The 17,657-nt window shown below is 41.8% G+C and overlaps 1 long non-coding RNA gene across 3 annotated transcripts in view; it reads right to left on the minus strand.

Annotated features, from left to right (window-relative positions):
• LOC147416398 (uncharacterized) overlaps positions 1-17,657 on the minus strand; it is a 111,753-nt gene that overhangs the window by 75,137 nt on the left and 18,959 nt on the right. The window lies entirely within an intron of this gene.

A 17,657-nucleotide genomic window follows, 5' to 3' on the forward strand; every position in this document is an offset into this window, starting at 1 on the left:
AACGTGTCCAAGCCAACAATGATTTGTCAAGACCTCACTCATGGGCAAGCACTTTGATCCCCAGCATTTAACAGACTGCCTGGCAGGACCTCAGCAAGACAGCACCGTGGAGGTGGGCTTGCCTGCGCCTTTCCGTAACGAGACGCCTAAATGCTGCGAGAATATGTCTGTTAATTCTAGAGCTGAGTTTTACCTCAAAAGACTAGAGTAAATACGTATTTGTTTCACAGAAAAATTTTGAAGTGAGGTAAGAGAAATGAGAGGGTTTATGAACATCTCCCCAGTGCCCACTCTGTCCTTCCAGGGCAGGTCCTCTCCTTCAGGCTTGCTCTCAGCCTAACAACTCAGTCCACTTCTGACTTGCAGAAGACACCACACAGCCTCCCTTGGTCCCAAGGGAAAAAACTGCTTATGTGTCTATCCCCACTCATTTCACAGTCCTCCCTCCTCTACCCCTGCCAGACCCCCCCTTCAAGTGTTCTGCTCCTGATCGGCACTTCCAGAGTCACAGTAAACCTCAGAACCTCTTAGAACTTGATCTTTTAACTTACTGAATAACCATCAAATTGCACCGTTTGCCACTTTCCCTCCTTCTTGCTTTCTGGAATCACTTGCTTGACTGAAAATTAGATTATGAAACAATTTTCCTTCTCGCCCTTCTTCATTCCTCATCCCATCCCACCAAGGACAAAGCACGTTTAAGCAGTCCTACACAGGCTGCCTCCCCTCCTTCCCGGTGGGTTCTGTAGTTTCTCCTTACTTCCTCCTGCACATCCTTTTCAGTCACGTAACTTGCTCCTTTATGAACAAAGTTTCTGAAAGATGAGCTGACAGGAACAGGCATGTACCTTCCCTCGCTCCCCAGCAGTTCCAGAAGTCAGACCTGTTTAATCATTTCTGGATGCAACTTAGGATGAACACGAGTTTTCTCAGCTCCACTGTCCCACTTGCCATCTACCTCCACCCTCTGCGAGAGGCAGCCTGCCTCCCTTTCAAGTCCATCAGGTTCAGTCTGTTTTGCACCTTGCAGGGATTGTCCCTGCAGAAGCAGAATGTCAAAATACTGTGGAATACTGAGAGCATTTTCTCTGTTCCTCCTCTTCACAATTACAGAAACAATCTCCTGCATGTCCTGTTAATTCAAAAGAAATTCAGATGCTCTCGAGCATCTCTGACAGCCTCACTGAAGCTCAAAATGACCCTTTTATCACCCCTGTTTCTTCTAAGGCAAGGTAGGTTTTCCTTTCCTGCCTCAGGTATCTTGACATTACTTTCAAGGACATCTCACTCTGTACTCTTCATCTCATTTTGTTGCTTCTCACAGGGCAGGCAGAAGAACTTTATCAACAAAGTCTACTCAAGAGTGTTTATCTGTCGTTGTTCCAGACCAAATCTGGGCCATGACCAATTCCCCAGCATCAGTCCTTTTAACCCACTGAGATGTTTCCAGAAACAGGGCATCCAATTCTCAACAGGTAGCAATGCCTCCCACTTTCATTTGCTTTATTCTCAGAGCAGTAGCACCCTGAAATGATTTCCAAAGTTGTGTTGCAAGGCTTCTTTACCTTGATTTAGTTGTTGTTCTGATGTTCTAAAAACATCTCTCAATAAGCTGACTTCTAGAGTCTTCACCTGTAGCAGATGACGGAGCTACCACATTGTTTCCCCTATCCTTATCGTCCCATAGCAAGTAAATAATTACAAAGGCTGTAAATGAGGTCTTGCTAAGGTTTTTTTTGTAATATATTTTGGAAACCTTTCTAAGATATGTTTACATTAAACAAATTCATTTTAACACATACTTTTCATATATTCTGTTTCTGTGAGCAACCCCACCTGTGCAGTGGTTTATCTTTGCTGTCCTCCTCCTGCTCAAGCTTCTCAATCCCACTTCAGTCTCTGCCTATCTAGTGATCTGACTTTGTTCTTGGGCTCCTGCACTGTCTTGCTGCTCTCTATAGATAAAGGTCGTGCATCAGAGCCATGAGATGAATCCAACACCTGACTTTGATCTCTTTTAGGTTCTGTACATTGTCCCACTCTGGTGCTACAAAGACACCTGGATCAAGAAAGAGCTCCACTAGCTGAGCTTTTGGCCAGCTCTTTGAAGAAAGAGATGTCGCGCTCTGCAGCTCTTTTCGAGACTTGAGGGAATGGTTCTGTGCTACTGTCTCTTCAAAATACAAATAAAATCTTTGATTTGTGTCTTCAGAGTACGTAAGTCTTTGCTTACTTCCAGCTTCAGCCCCCAAGCCCAGGACTGCCTTCAGATCCACATTTCATCTCTAACAATGCTCTTATAAGACCCTGAGTCACCAAGTGCTTGGAGGAGCTGCCTGCACTCTTCTTCAGCACGAGCACCATCAAAACACTAGAAGCACTGTGAACTCCAAAGCCTGGTATTATTAGAAAAACATATAAGACATGGAACTCTTGAACAGTAAAACTAAAAGCAAGATGAACAAGAGACTGTTAAGTAACTCCCCTAGTCCACTGTGGTTTTGGTTTTTTCCAAGGCTTGTTCTCAATCCATCACCAAGCTAATTTTGCATAATGCCTAGGCACCCCTTAAGGAAAGGCTTTGCTTCCATGTTGGAGCATCCTCCTCCTCAGGCTCCATTCCTGACACAGGCTCCTTTCTGACCAGTCTCTACCCTGTCCTCCAGAAATATGCTCAGATGCTCGCAGGGAAAGCAAAATCTTCTTCCTACCAGAGCCTTGCACCCGATGGAGAATACAGCAACTGTGACAGCACCACAGGGAGCCTTCCTCCCACTGCAGTGAGCAAAGATGCAAACCATTCAAACGCCGTTCATGATGCATCCTACACAGAGGTTTTCAAAAAGGACCAAGGAAGGTCAGATTGCCCAGACCTTAATTAACAAGATCCGAGTTCTTAATTCCCTTTTTCTTCTCTTTAGTTCACGTCAGCATGGTACGTTCAAGCTACGACCGTGCTTCTCAGTGCAAAGTTTTTTGCTGTTCTTGGTTTCACTCATCACTGAATTAATAGGTTTGTAAAATTCAATGACCATTAATTTTACAATTGTGGTTTCTCTAGACACAATTTCTTTTCTCTTAAAAAAAAAAAAGTCTTCAAAATTTACTATGCACAGAACTGATGCACACCCACAACCACATTCCTTAGTGAAGCAGAGAACTGATGTTTTCTTGGTAATCGTACTTTTAGCATCTAAAGGAGGCACACAGCTTTTACCAAGTACAAGGCTTCCGTTTAATTAAATGCTTTGAATGTTTTTAAAATACAGATATTGTAGATTACACATACACTAACAGAGGCACTGTAGTGAGAGTGAGACTCACTGCTCTCTTGGGAAAATAAAGTTAAAACCTTCCACTGTCTCCAAAGGCAGCTGAGTGAAGTCGAGAAGCAATTCATCATTTGATATTCTTTCTAAAATGAAAAATCTATTTCAGCACTGTTTACTGATCTTCCCTTCTTATACCCTTTATTCTCCACTTGAAAAGAAGTTAAATGGTATTTTAGCAAGATGTGTCAAACCTGGATACCTTTCTTGAAAAAGCTTGTCAATAATTTTGTATGTTTTACTGTTTGAAATATAATAAGGGGAAAAATAGCAGCAATCTTCTGAAAACTTCCATGGCTGGCAAGAATCCCATCTTTTCACACAGAAAGAAAAGACCCTATGTTGTGAGGAAAATTATTTGCTCTTTATTGTGGTGATGGTTTTTGAAGGTTTACTTGGAACTGTTTGGTAAATAAAAAGGCATTTTTCTCTTAAATTATTCTGAGGTACAAACATCTAAATCAGACTGCAAAGGCTTCTTTAAACTAACTATTCCACCTCCAGTTAAGATCACCGTAACTGTGCTACTCTACAGCTTTGCCAGGCTAATACATACCTGCACAATGAATACTGAAACAAAGATGAGAAAGAACAGAAAAGACACCCTTTTTCTGTCTTCAATTAAAACCTAAAGTGGGAGTTTTAAATGAGAAATATGGGAATTTCCCCCATAAAATCACAGGTGGCCAGAAAGCGTTCACCCAAGCAAGTTTTTCCACAGATTCAACCAAAAAAAATTATACAAAATATATGTAAAACAAACAATCAGGACACAAGCCACTTTGCTTGGGACATGACTGCTCAAGACAACACGCCGACCAGCCACCGTATGAAGGGAAATGAGAAGACAGGTAACAAAGCCGGGAGGCTCAGTCAAGCAGAAATGAAGACAACTGAAGAAGAGCTGCTGCAGGAGAACATCCTTAGGAAAACTGCAGCTGGGCAGCTTCGAAGAGGTTTATTTAAGATAGCCCAAAAATCAGATAATCACTTTAAGTTGAACGTACTTTGGCAATCAGTCAGATCTCAAGTGAAATGCTTTCCTCACTCTCCGCCTAAGTGGTGGCAACAGCTCTGATGAACTGGGCGCTGTTAGGAGCTCCTAAGCAAAAATGGAAGGATAAAGAACAGAGTCCTCTTGCAAAACAGGCCTCTACAACTGTGTTCATCAGTTCCCACGTGTAAAGTGAGATCCGTACCAGCTAGAACCTGTGAAGACAAACTCTTGATCAAATAATAAACCATCAGATTATCCAAAACCAGAACTGTCTCAAAAGAGAGGAATACTTTTTAGTCATAAGTAAATGCAAGTTCTGCACTGCGCTGCCAGAAGAGACATGGAATCAGGATACTGAATAGTAAGAAATACTGACGACACGCTTCATCTGTTCAGCTCCGTTTCTTAAACAATATTGGAATCTTTTAGGAAGAAAATACAGCACAACTTCATGTAGACTCTCGCTATAGTAAAAGTCACTGGTAAACTTAAACACAAACAAAAAACCTTATTTTGGCAGCACCAAAAAAAAAAAAAAAATTCAGTCAACACTGAATTTCAGCAGTATCTACAAGAGATTTTTTTTTCCTTATACAGAGAACAACACCAGTACGTGAATGCCCCAGAAGACCAGTACATATTTCTGACTTTCTAGTTCACAGCCACATGGGGTGAATATATATGCAAACTATATGCATGCACAGGGACAAACCGTGTTTTGCGAGACAGCATAGGTTTGGAGCCATTCCCTCGCCCAGACTGGATAACCTTGCATTGCTGGGCTTGACTTGTCCCTGGAGTCTCGCTCTTCAGAGCTCCAACTCTTTCCTTCTATATCTCAGAAAACTGCACCCATCTTCAGACTACAGAGGAAGCACAGACAACTAGCATAATGTACATCTCTCTCTGTCAGATTTGTAAAGGTTGATGATGCTCTCCTTCTACTAAAAAGCATGATAGAGTATTCAAAACATAGAAGCTGGCACAGCGATTTCCTACCAAATGCTCTCATAAGAGAAACAAACATTCAGTAGAGAGAAAAAACCCACCAATTTATTTACTGTGAAGTTTGCCTGGTTTAGTATTAGACGTTGTTCAATAGCTAGGTGTTAAGACATCCCATTAACTCAGAAATATCAATTTGTATCTTTAAGACTGAGTTTATTTTTTGAAAAAATCTTTACTAAACACAGTCACGGCATACTGGGAATTTCTACTTTCAACCTGCTAACACTGAGACTAACTTGCTCCACCTAAGCCCTCTAGTAAAACAGTCCAAAGCCTTTTTCCTCTTGACGTATTAGCTGCCAATTACTACAACACAGACACCAAAAATTTATCAACAAAGAAAGTGTTAATACCTTGACAATACTTGCTTCTGAACAGCTTTTGCTACATCAAACAACTGCATTTTTTTTTGTTGTTCCAGCGTTCTGATGTACACCTGGTTGTGAAGCGGCGGTGTTAACACCGCGAGGACCAGCCCGCGGACGCAGAGGCACGCTGTTGGCTGCAGAGCAACACGAGCCACCATTAGCACACGACTGTTCCTAGCAGGAAATGGCCGGGAACCAACAGCTGGAAGTTAACTCCGCAGTTCCTCCATCGGCTGCTGGGGCAGCCACCTTCACCCGTTTCTCATCCCTGACTGCTCATTCCCATCCCTGTTGCACCTCCTCGTTTGGAAGAGCACCCTTCACGCAACTGTGCTACGAACTAGATCTCGGTACTGACCCTGGACAAACCCGATTTTGCTGCTGTTGCTGCTGGTTCTGCAGTGGGTTCAGTGTGCAGCTGTACAAGGATCAGGCCAGGACCAGGGGCCAGCACTCCGGCCATGCCAGCTGGCATCGAAGAGACTGGGGGAAGCTGACTGCGTCTTTCAGCAGCTCTGCCAGTTTATGCCAGCTTAGAATTCCCATGGAACTACAGAAAACCAGCAACTAGACATACTCAAGTTAGAAATGCAGTAGAACACAAGGAAAAAGAAGGAAGAAGCACAGACTGTTTAACCAATAGAACAAACTACTAAGAGAGATGTTGAAATCTTCATTTCTAAGTAACTTCAAAATAAGACAGCATGCCTTTCTGAAAGAGATTCTCAACAAATGCCTGTTAATTTTTCAGTCAAACATGAGCTACTGAGCTCCAAACAGGGAGTAACAGTTACACGTAATGACGTGCAATACCCTAAATGTCAGACTAAATTATCTAACAGTTCCTTCTGCCTTTCGTCTTTGAAACATATATATATATATATATATATATTTTAGTTCTCTCCCTGGTTGTGTCAGATCAGCATGCTTTAACAGTTGGAAGCAACAGAGTCAAATTTAATGATATCCCTGCTTGGAACACACCCAGGGGTTAAATATGATTTCTTCATGTAGAAACAAGAAGCTCTAACATTTGATCTGGAATTCGTACCTCGTTAGAAGGGAAACAGCAGAAGTCTCACTTGTTCCTGCTACCAAGCTGGCGGCGAGGGAGAAGGAGCCATGCTGTGCTAGAACTGGTTACCGACCTCGTCAAAACTCTCAGCTGTGAACGCAGTGAATGATAATTTTGCCTGCCACAAGCAGACAGCCTCAGTGAGGAGGAATCTTCACGTTCAGAAGCACCAAGTAGGAGGGTCAAATTAGAAATCTTGGCTTTTAGCATCTTTTTTCATGCTTCAGTACGTTACGGGTGAAGGAAGACACTTTCTCTCTGCCTCAGTAACTGTATAGTATTCCGTCCTTTGCAAAAAAAAACCCAACTATAAATTTACAAGACATGCAGCACTTGGCAGCATTTCATAACTGCTGAGTGACTAAGATGAGCTCATTTAACACAATTTTGAAATAACTGTATTATTTTATACATCTAAGCTTATACATTTTGCAAGGCAATGAAAGAAGGAACAGGAAGAGATGACACAATGCACGGCCAGAAGAGTGTGGCCTGCTGCCAGTGCCCACACATACTTATTCTCTTTTTCAGCCTCTGTCACACACATACCCCCCTGGAAAAAAAAAAAACAACAAACAATCCGCTCAGGGCAAGTGGGAGCATTTCTTCTAGCAATGCCAACTTCTGCCAAAGTTCTATTTTCATTTTAAAACAAAGATTATGCTCATTGAACCGCAAGATAGTTAACTCACAGCAACATCTGTCAGAGAAGTAGAAATAGAGCAAGGTACAGGGCTGGCAATTGGGTTTCTTTTAAATCCTCTCCTGTTTTCTGTGTGAATGCTGCCTCTTGCCAAAGCAGAATTAATCAACACCACTGGCAAAGTGCACTTTTAAATCCAACACACAGAGACAGAATATGGATTGGAGAAGTGTGGTCAGGTAGTGGGGAGAAGAGTCATCAATATAAAGGATGTGAAATAAGTGCTGGGAGATACAGGATCATCACTTAGCACAGCTAACTGCTGTTTGGCATTATATACCTTGAAAACCAGCTGTAAGCGTGTACTGTAAATGAAGACACCACACAGAAACATCTTAACCATCAGGAGTCTTTAAAGTCCTATTACACTTTCCACAAAGTCACATCTTCTGTTGTACTTTCGCTCTTTTAAGTGGCTCAGTTGCGGGACTTCAGACACAAGCTCCTCAGCAGAATGAGCTGCACGTAGCTTACACTGGATGTAAGCCAGTACAGCAGGAAAACCCAATGCTACACAACACTCCTTATCCTATTGTTCAATAATCTTAACCAGGTTTCACAAAGAAAGATTCTTTCGGTGTTGTTTCTAACAACTCAAAACAAGACATTCGATGCTTAAAAAATGGATACCTGAAATTATCAACCTCCAGTAAACGCACAAAAAAAACATTAAGAGACACCAGCAACCAAATACCAACAGAAAAAAAAAAAAAAAAAGAAAAAAAAAAGAATTTTCTACTGTTTAGTTCCAACACAGATTGCTTAACAGTTTAAGAACGAGATTGAACTAGCTTAGGGAACAAGCGGCAGTCTACTCATGTACCAGGCAATTCACCATGGGCTAGTATGCTAGGCCAAGAACCAGGACAAATTAAATCATTTTCAGATTGGGCCGATTTGGTTGTATCATGAACACAAGCTTGGGAATCAAAGCAGAGTGCTGCAGACCCTGCCGTTGCTGCCGAGTAAGCACAAGAAAGGGGCCAGAGGCATAAATCAACTTAAATCCAGTAGGAACTATGTAGGTACTAATCAGATACATATAGATGTTTAGGAACAAACTAAGTAAGAAACTTTTGTAAATGGACCTATTTTAAAAAATGGAAAATTCCTCTTCCATTTTAAAAGCCAGACCAGAGTTGTTCACTGTAAAAGGATTCCTGTTTGATCAATGCTGACAACATCCTGATGGCACAGGAATTCTGAACCACATCCATCACTGCCCTACTGTGTTTACGGGCCAAGTAATGCAAAGGTCAAGAATGAATGTACCCAGAAAACAAAAGACACCGACTCTTATGCATTAGAGTAATATGTTTACTTGATTAGTCATAAAGAAGTTAATTTGCCCCCTTCAATAACTGAAAATACCTTAAATTACTTCTGTCTTCTCTTTACTACACATTAATTACAGGCCTGAATCAGTTCCACAAGAGAAACTCATTTCTAACCACAACTAAGGCATGACTATTGCAAGAGCTACTCGTGGAAAAAGAAGGAATCACATTGACTTAAATAAAACAATGGAATTACTGTAAGTAGTAGCTGCAAGCTCACAGAAATCTGTTAGTTAAAACAAAAGCTATCAGCATTTAAAAAAAAATTCTAGAGCAACTCTGTGCAAAATTACCTGACTGAAACAACTCATGCCCTTGTGTAAGCACTGTAAGAAACTGTGCTCAACTATTAAACTAACCCAGTTTTCCTTTATGTAAGTTGCCAAGAGAATGCTCTTTCTTTTCACCCTTTGTGATTTCCAGAAAAAAATGTCTTAAACGTCTCAGATAGAACTGGGAGAGTCTGAAGTACGACCGGTAATTTCTGATCAGCAAAGCACTTTTTTTTTATCCCTAAAAATTTAGGGATAAAAATATTTTTAAATGGAAGTATAAAAATTAAAAAAAACCAAAAAAACCACAACACAAAAAACCCCACACAGTAGTCATGACAACCCGTTCAGTTTCCTTCTGCTTACCCATGTCATCAGTATGATACCTAAAATAATCCATGGTATTTAAACTATCGGCAAGAGACATCTACTTGTGCAGAAACTAATTCTAGAAGAACCAACACCAACAACCAAGAAGAAGTATCAGCACAGGTGAGAGATGCAGCATCCAGTGAAGAGGCACTCCCTTCTTGGGAACTGCTGAAGCAGACCCTGTGCACATCAAACCAGCAGAACTACACTGGTTCTGCTGTGAAATGATGAGGAATCCCACCCTGCACTGTATAGCTCCATAAATCCCTCCCAATCATCTACTAAAGGGCTTGGGAGTCTGAGGAGGTCCCTGCTGACTGGAAGCTAATCAATGTTATTCCAATTTGCAAGAAAGGCATGAGGAAGACCCAGAAAACTACAGACCTGTTAGCCTAACCTCAGTTCCTGGAGAAACTCTGGAGGGGATTACACTGGGTGCTATTGTAAGGCATTTAAAGAACAATGAGATCACCAGGCACAGTCAACACAGGTTCACCAAGGGAAAGTCCCCTTTAACTAATCTGACATCCTTCTACAGTAGGATCTTCCCTTCATCTGCTGGAAGGGTGGTCTTCGATGTAGTTTTTCCTGGATTTTAGCATGGCTTTTGATACTGTCCCTCACAGCATCCTTCTGGACAAGCTGTGGGATGAGCAGGTTCACGGCGTGCTGGGCGAAGAACCGGCTGAACGGCAAAGCTCAAAGGGCTGCAGTAAATGGGGCTACACTTGGCTGCCAACCAGTCACCAGCAGCGTTCCTCAGGGCTTAATTCTAAGGCCAGTGCTGCTCAATTATTTATCAACGATTCGCACCCAGGAGTTGAATGCACCATTAGCACGTTTGCTGACAACGCCAAACTCAGAGGTGCTGTTGACTCTCGAGGGATCAGAGGCCTTGCCGAGGGATCCAGATAGACTGGAGCACTGGGCTACGATTAACGGGATAAAGCTTAACAAAACCAAGCACTGGATTCTGCACCTGAGAGGGAATAACACCGGGCAAAGGTATAAATTAGGAGAGGGGTGGTTGGAGAGATGCCCTGCGGAAAGGGCTCTGGGGGCACTGTCAGCAGCAGGCTCAACACGAGGCAGCAGCGTGCCCTGCCAGCCAGGAGGGCAAACCCCGTCCTGGGGGGCATCAAACACAGCATGACCAGCCAGTCAAGGGAGGTGACTGTCCTCCTGTATTTAGTGCTGGTGCAACCTCACCTCAAGCACTGCGTGAGGTTCTGGGCCCTCCAAAGTCAAGAAGGATGTGAAGGTCCTTCAATGCGTCCAGAGGAGGGCAAAGCTGGTGACAGGGCTGGAAAGAATGTCCTATGAGGAGCAGGTAAGGACTTCGGGCTTGTCTAGTTTGGAGAAAAGGAGGCTGAGGGGAGACCTCATGGTTCTCTACAGCTTCCTGAGGAGGGGAAGTGGAGAGGGAGGTGCTGAGCTCGTCTTCCCTATATCCAGTGATAGCACACATGGGAATGGCTCAAAGCTGCACCAGGGGAGGTTTAGACTGGACATCAGGAACCATTTCTTTACTGAGAGGGTGGTCAGACACTGGCACAGGCTTCCTAGAGAGGTGGTCAATGCTCCAAGCTCAGTGTTTAAGAGGCATCTGGACAATGCCCTTAACAACGTGCTTTATTTAACGTTTGGTCAGCCCTGAAGTGGTCAGGCAGTTGGACTGTTGGGATTGTTGTAGGCTGCTTCCAACTGAAATGCTCTATTCAGTTCTAACATTTACAACTAGGTGCAAGCGCTAAGTGGGAAAGATCCTACCTCATCATTTCAGCGGGGCACTTAACAGAATTTCCAGGAAGGTTTAGGTGTGCACTGATTTCACCAGAATGACTCAACTGTGACTTTTTTCCCCCCATTATTTCAACAGCAGGTGACGTTTTCAGAGATGGCGAAGTCATTTGGGAACATCAGAACACAGCCCTATAATTCACCATCTCTTTAATCAATCCATACGAGTATTTTAAGACTAGCAGTCAACTGCATTGCAGAGTTTGATTACAGGAACGGAACAAAACTCATCAAGACAATCTGTGGATTTTACAGCAGAGTGACCACAGCAGCACTGTGCTGTCTAGTACGTATCTAGTACTAATTTTATTCTAGCCCAGTACACTCCCCTGTAGTTCCTCAATTCATACAAACCAACAAAGATTCTACATCAACATGCATGTAAGAAAAAGAGGAAAAGAACAGTATCAATAATTCTCCATTCTGCAAAAGCCCATTTTGGCATATATCAATTTAATTTTGAAAAACAAAAGACTCTAGATACTACAGATTTCTGCAGAAACAACACCATGACACACCTGTATAAATCCAGGTTTCTTCCAAAGCACAGTAATCAAATCACACCATACTGGGATTGGGATTGACCTCACTTGACTTCAACGCAGGGTGTCCACGTCTAAACCAGCTGTCTAGGTACTCACTGCAGGTAAAGGAGATCTGGTTAAAATAGTGGAGTCTTTAGCATGGCTCATTTCTCTGCATGAGAAAACGAGGAATCACATCCTAAACTTCCAAAGGGAGCCCTCCACTGACAGTAGAGAGCCTAGTGACCCGCTCGGATACAGTCATTCACCTACACTGCTGCTCCTGGACGGATCAATCTCATTGGCAACTGTAGGCTTCTCCTAGGCAAGTTCAAAGCATACTCTTGTCCAAAACAAGAAAACCTTGGAAAAAGAAGATTTGATTTGTACTTTTGGTATCAAAAATGATAAACACCAGCCCAGAATGTTGAAGACTTGCTGACCCCATGGTCATCAGCCAAGGAAAGGACACCGAGGACAAAGACATTCTGCCCTCCTAGTCTGACCACAAGCTCCCTCTGTTGAAAAGATGGTATTCCATCATTCCATGAGAGAAATGAACCATCACACCTGATCTTATTTTCTGAAACTGCCGAGTCTTTTATACCTAACCAGGAAACAACAGGTAGGCAAGAACCTTAAACAAAACAAAGAAGTAAGGAAAAGTACAATTTCTCTTACGCACGATATACAGCAGTTTGCCTCATTTCATCTCTACATCTGTGACAGCTCCGTGATCTACGACCAGCGGTACTGTACAGCCAGCGTAATGTGCTGTCACAGGTTCAAAACCAAGCCATCTATGATCTCTCACACTACAGTATAGGTGGGGTGGGAGGGCAGCCTAAAAGCACTTTGAAATTGTTCAGCCCATCTTTACAAACAGGGAATTACATTCTAGATCACTCTAGTCCAAAGTTTTACCTCCTCAGATCATTTTTTGAGCTTTTTATATTTTCTTGTAATTAAGAATATATTGTCAGCCATGTGACACAACGTGCAAGACTAAAACACCTAATACTACTCTTGTAAACATTTTACTACTCGTGATGAGTTTCCAAAGCTTATGTTCAGCATTTCATTAAAAATAAAAAAATAAACACACAGATACAAAAACTTACCAGTCAAGCAGTGCCCTTACTGGAAAAAAAAAAAAGCCCAAATGTATTACTGAATATTTGAAACATGAAGACACAGAAAAGATCCTGTGCTGTTTTAACATGCACTTCACTGACTTTGATCTGGTGTCAGCAAGGGGTTTGACTCCTTAAGTAGGCACAATCACTGCACTCCCTTCAAAACCTCCTAGCTTGTCATTCCAGTTAAGTGATTCAACTGCTTCTCAAGTATTCCACAGAAGAGAAAAATACCCTGAACAATACCAGGAATAACATCCTTCCTTTCCTGTTTCGGTACATTTATGTCAGTCACCTTCCTCTTCCAAGAAATTTCAAGACATCTTTTGAAATATGGAGACATAATTCCATTAAAGCTGTGCAAGCTTCACCCTTAGTGGCCAACAGCTCTGAGATAACTGATAATAAACTCTCTCTGTACGTCAATTTGCACTGTTTCTGTTGGAAAAAACACACTCGACCAACTTTAGGCACTGAACAGACTCCAGCCTCCATTTCTACACATGCATTTATTCTACTTCCAATATACAGCGATGAATGCTCTGGACTCTCCTTCGTTCTCCCTCTCTGTTTCAATTTAAAACTAAGGACTTAACCAAACTCAAGAAACCGATATCAGCTAACGCAAACCCTGAAACAAATGAAGGCCCTGGGAATGGCTTCTGGGGATACCAACAGCCGAATGCCTACAGACGCACTCGTGTACTTTTCCTCTGTTTGGTTAAAAGCTGTTAGGAGAGCAGCTCACACGAACAGAGAGGAAAACCTTCCTTAATCTCATGTTGGATCAATTACCTTTCATCCTCAGTAAACCAACTACGCTGGACTACAGCATCTATTTCCTCCAAGACATTTAAAACCGAAGTATAAAACCCCTCTCCTGCAACCCAAGGCACTCTGTGCAACTCCCGTATCCTGGATCTCTATCAAAACTGAACGTCAGATTGATTCAGGTAAAGCTTGTGTCCTAGGGCAGAACATTAGTATCTCTGCTCCAGCTCCCAGAACTACTGACATGACTACACAGACGTGACAGACACTGGTGCTGAAATTGCTTTCCTGTTGTGACAAACCTTTTTGGTCAAAGCACGCTGACAATGACACAACGTACAGTTAACTGCCTTTCCCAAACCCATCCATTACCCCGATCCTGCTACCACTTGTGACACTTGAAATCAGAAAATCCATTTTGCAACAAAAATCTTTTTTTTTAGTTAAAGACGACTAAAGGGAAGAGACAAAAAGACTTTAGTGTAAAGTACAAGGGAAAAATTATCAACTACTGAGTACAGCAACATAAAGACAGATATACTTCTGGAAAACAGCTGAAATAACCCCTTAATTGAGTATTTGTTATGATTGTGAAATACATTGTAGGATTTCTGCTTTATCCTTAGAATGTCTGAAAAAGATTGAAGACTATTTCTTTGAAATGTTGTTAGAATTATGCAGAACTTGTTTCTTACTTTTACGGTTATACCAGCAGAAATCAGCAGCAAGAGCTACATCAAATCCTACACCGCTCTACAATACCGTGATCCGATTCCGTTCGCCTTTACCACGCCAATGATGCTAAATTTGGCAATACACTGCTGCAAAGACAGTGTTTTCCATCAGTGCTGACAGAGTTCTGTAGTCCTACACCAAGGCAAACAAGCGCCGAATCTGATTACTTGTTGAAATGACAGCAGAAAAATCCTTATATTTGTGGAGACCAAGAAAGCCTGTCACTTTTTTTTGTGTGAGTGTCTTCTAATTAGAGAAGAATGAACGTTTCATGCTCAGCATAGTCTGGAAATAAACCTGCAACTACTTTGGAGAATTTCAATTTTGGCAACCAGCTGAGAAAAGCCAATATGCAACAACCCTCTCTTTCAGCACGTCTGAACTCCCTCAGCCCAGGCCTCATGTCAACCAAGAATCCTCTTCTCCTGTTCATACCGCACAGCTCCGAAGCCGAAGGCACAAGTCTGCTTCATACTTGATCTGCTCTTTGTAACACCTCATAAGCTGCAAAACACAAGTCTAGCAAATCTATTGTAATTGGAGTCTAAACGCTGCAAAAATTAGGATTTCCCATGACTACACTCCTAGTGGTTAATGCACACAGCGTCCTAACGGGCTACGCTACAAATACGAACACACACAGCAGTGCCGCCATCTGTACCGCGTCCTTTTGAAGTGTCTGCCCATCAGATGGTTGCCTGCTTTAACCTCCTGCCTTCCCCTGCCCTCATCGTTCTTCCAAGTCTGTACCAGCTGTCAATCTGTGAGTCTCACAGCTGAATTTATGCAACATTATTTAATTTGATTTTACTCACAAAACAAGATCTCAGCATTGATCTGTTTTGGAAACTCTCTCAAAATCCAACTCATTATCTTAATGTGACGCCTTGAATGACTTCCAATGGACTTACTTTTAGTCAAAGGTTAAAAATTTCCATGTTGTAAAACAATCACCTTATCAAATAAATTTGTGTAATTCAATATAATGTAGCAAGCAATTTTCTAATTTAAAGGGTCTGAATAATCAAAAACTTACTTCACTCCCAACACAGCTCTGCCTTTTGAGAACATTGCAAATATTCTGCGATACCACAATTACTCTGATAATACCACCAACCATTCTCTAGCGTGAACAAGAGCTATACCCCATCATTTATTCAGCCTGAGAGCAGCCTGTGTCCTTCCACTAGTCCAGTGCAACTCCTCAGTACACAGCGTGTCATCCAACCTTGGGGAGGGGGACGGACGGACGGACACGACAGGACAGGACACAGCCACAAAGAAAACAATCCTCATTTTGAATATTCCACAATTAACATTAAACAGGCAGTCTCCTCCTCATTCTCCCCATTAAAATAGAAAGGATTGTAGTCTTTTTCTCTGGGCAGTAACAGGAGGTCTCATCTTTACCTTCCATGCTCAAAACTTTTCAAAATTGTAACTAGATCATTTACAAAAACAGTGCAGGCCTCTGACAACATAACAAGTAGCATTATACAGTGTTTCTGCTCATACTTCAACCATTGTTTACAGTATTCTAGTCTATTTTTAGGATGAGCGATTAGTAGGTCTTAAAAAAAAATCATAAAGACAGACTGAGAAGCCTCAGTCATTAAACATGTAGTAATAAAAGAACTTTAACTACTTTGCTGAGTCAGGTCCTACTCCAGACTTCTGGAAGGTTCTGCAAAACACAGAAAATCTCTGCAGAGTCCCTAGCAGCCACACTTCAGGGGAAAAGGCTGCCTTGACAAACCTGTAATTCAGCTCAAATGATGAAGAGTCGAATGACCCAGGGGACTAAAGCCCGAGATGTGCAGAATGCCCTGTCTCGTCCCCAGAGTCAGCACAGACACTCGACTGACAGAGACTGGAACCAGGCTGGGCCCTTGTTTTTCAGCAGTTAAGGACCTCAGGCAGAACACCACGGGTTTGTTATAAAGCAGAGACTGATTCTCACGGAACATAATAACAAAGTCAGCTGAACTGAGGGAATACAAATGGATGGACAGGAACTTTAAATCTGCAAGAAAATGAAAAACCGTTTTTTTGCTGTGAAGATGAAAGCAACACAGTGAGCACCAGCAAACGTGTGAAAAATTAAACTGTGTCAGACACAGATAACGAGGGGAAGGCAAACAAGTGTTCGAACACAGAAATTTCCATAAAGCAACTATGCAACAATTCCAGACTGCAAGTTTTATCAAAGGGAGATTCACTGGTTTGTTGTTCAGCCTAATGAAATGAAACCATAAAAACAAGCTTCGGTATTGAGGAAAATGTCTCCCAGTGAAACAAGTTTATGAACCTAGAGATGTAAAACCGTATTAATTTCACAAATAATATGATCCCCAGATCTCCTGGGGAAAAATAAGTACTAACTTTTCAAAAATCACTTAAACCTGGGTTCTGCTCTTTTTTGGTAGTCTCAGGAATCATCAGAAGTGGAAGAGTCACTTCTATGGAACACAGCAAGTCTTGACAGAAGTTGCAATGGATTTTGCACACTGGAAGCCTGTAACCTTCTATGGTATACAACAGGAACACATCACACTTATTAATCTGTGTCTTGGTTTCTCTTTCTCTCCATCTGGTGTTATTTTCGTGCATCCTTCACTAACTTTAAATTTGAAACCATTTTCTCATGTCATTTTATTTAAAGCATATGCTTCAGTTATCATCTTTGTCTGCATGTGTGATATCAATAATGATTCTATACAGAAAGAGTCAGATTTGAAATCTTTATTAGGTAACAGCTTGCCTCAGCAACATGGGCAGTCTACAAACTATTTAAATCAATTAGACTAATTTCCTTATTACTCAACCCGATACAGACACTGTGTATCAGAATCTAAGTAAACTTATATACACAAGTAAAAGAAAAGCTATTTTCAAACACTGTAAGAGATCACAAATGGATTAAACATGAATGAAAACGACAGTAAGTGCCATATGACCCATCAGCCAGTGACTCCTCTTACATACCATCCTGCAGAAGCCACCACAAACATATCAGAAAAGGGTATAAGGGATTCCCGCAATACAAAATTGTAAAATAAACAATAAAAAAGAAATTCCTTCTACCTAAATGTCATCTATTACTGGCTGGCGTACGCCCTTGACAATAAGCGTTCCTCTGATTCACTGACAAAGTAATCACAGTGAGATTTCCAAACGTTACCATGCTCATTTTTAGTCCATTTCACAACTCTCTTTCTAATTTCAAGTAA

The sequence above is a fragment of the Leptosomus discolor genome, chromosome 1 (genome assembly GCF_034619465.1).
Source record: "Leptosomus discolor isolate bLepDis1 chromosome 1, bLepDis1.hap2, whole genome shotgun sequence".
Taxonomy (NCBI): Eukaryota; Metazoa; Chordata; class Aves; order Leptosomiformes; family Leptosomidae; genus Leptosomus; species Leptosomus discolor.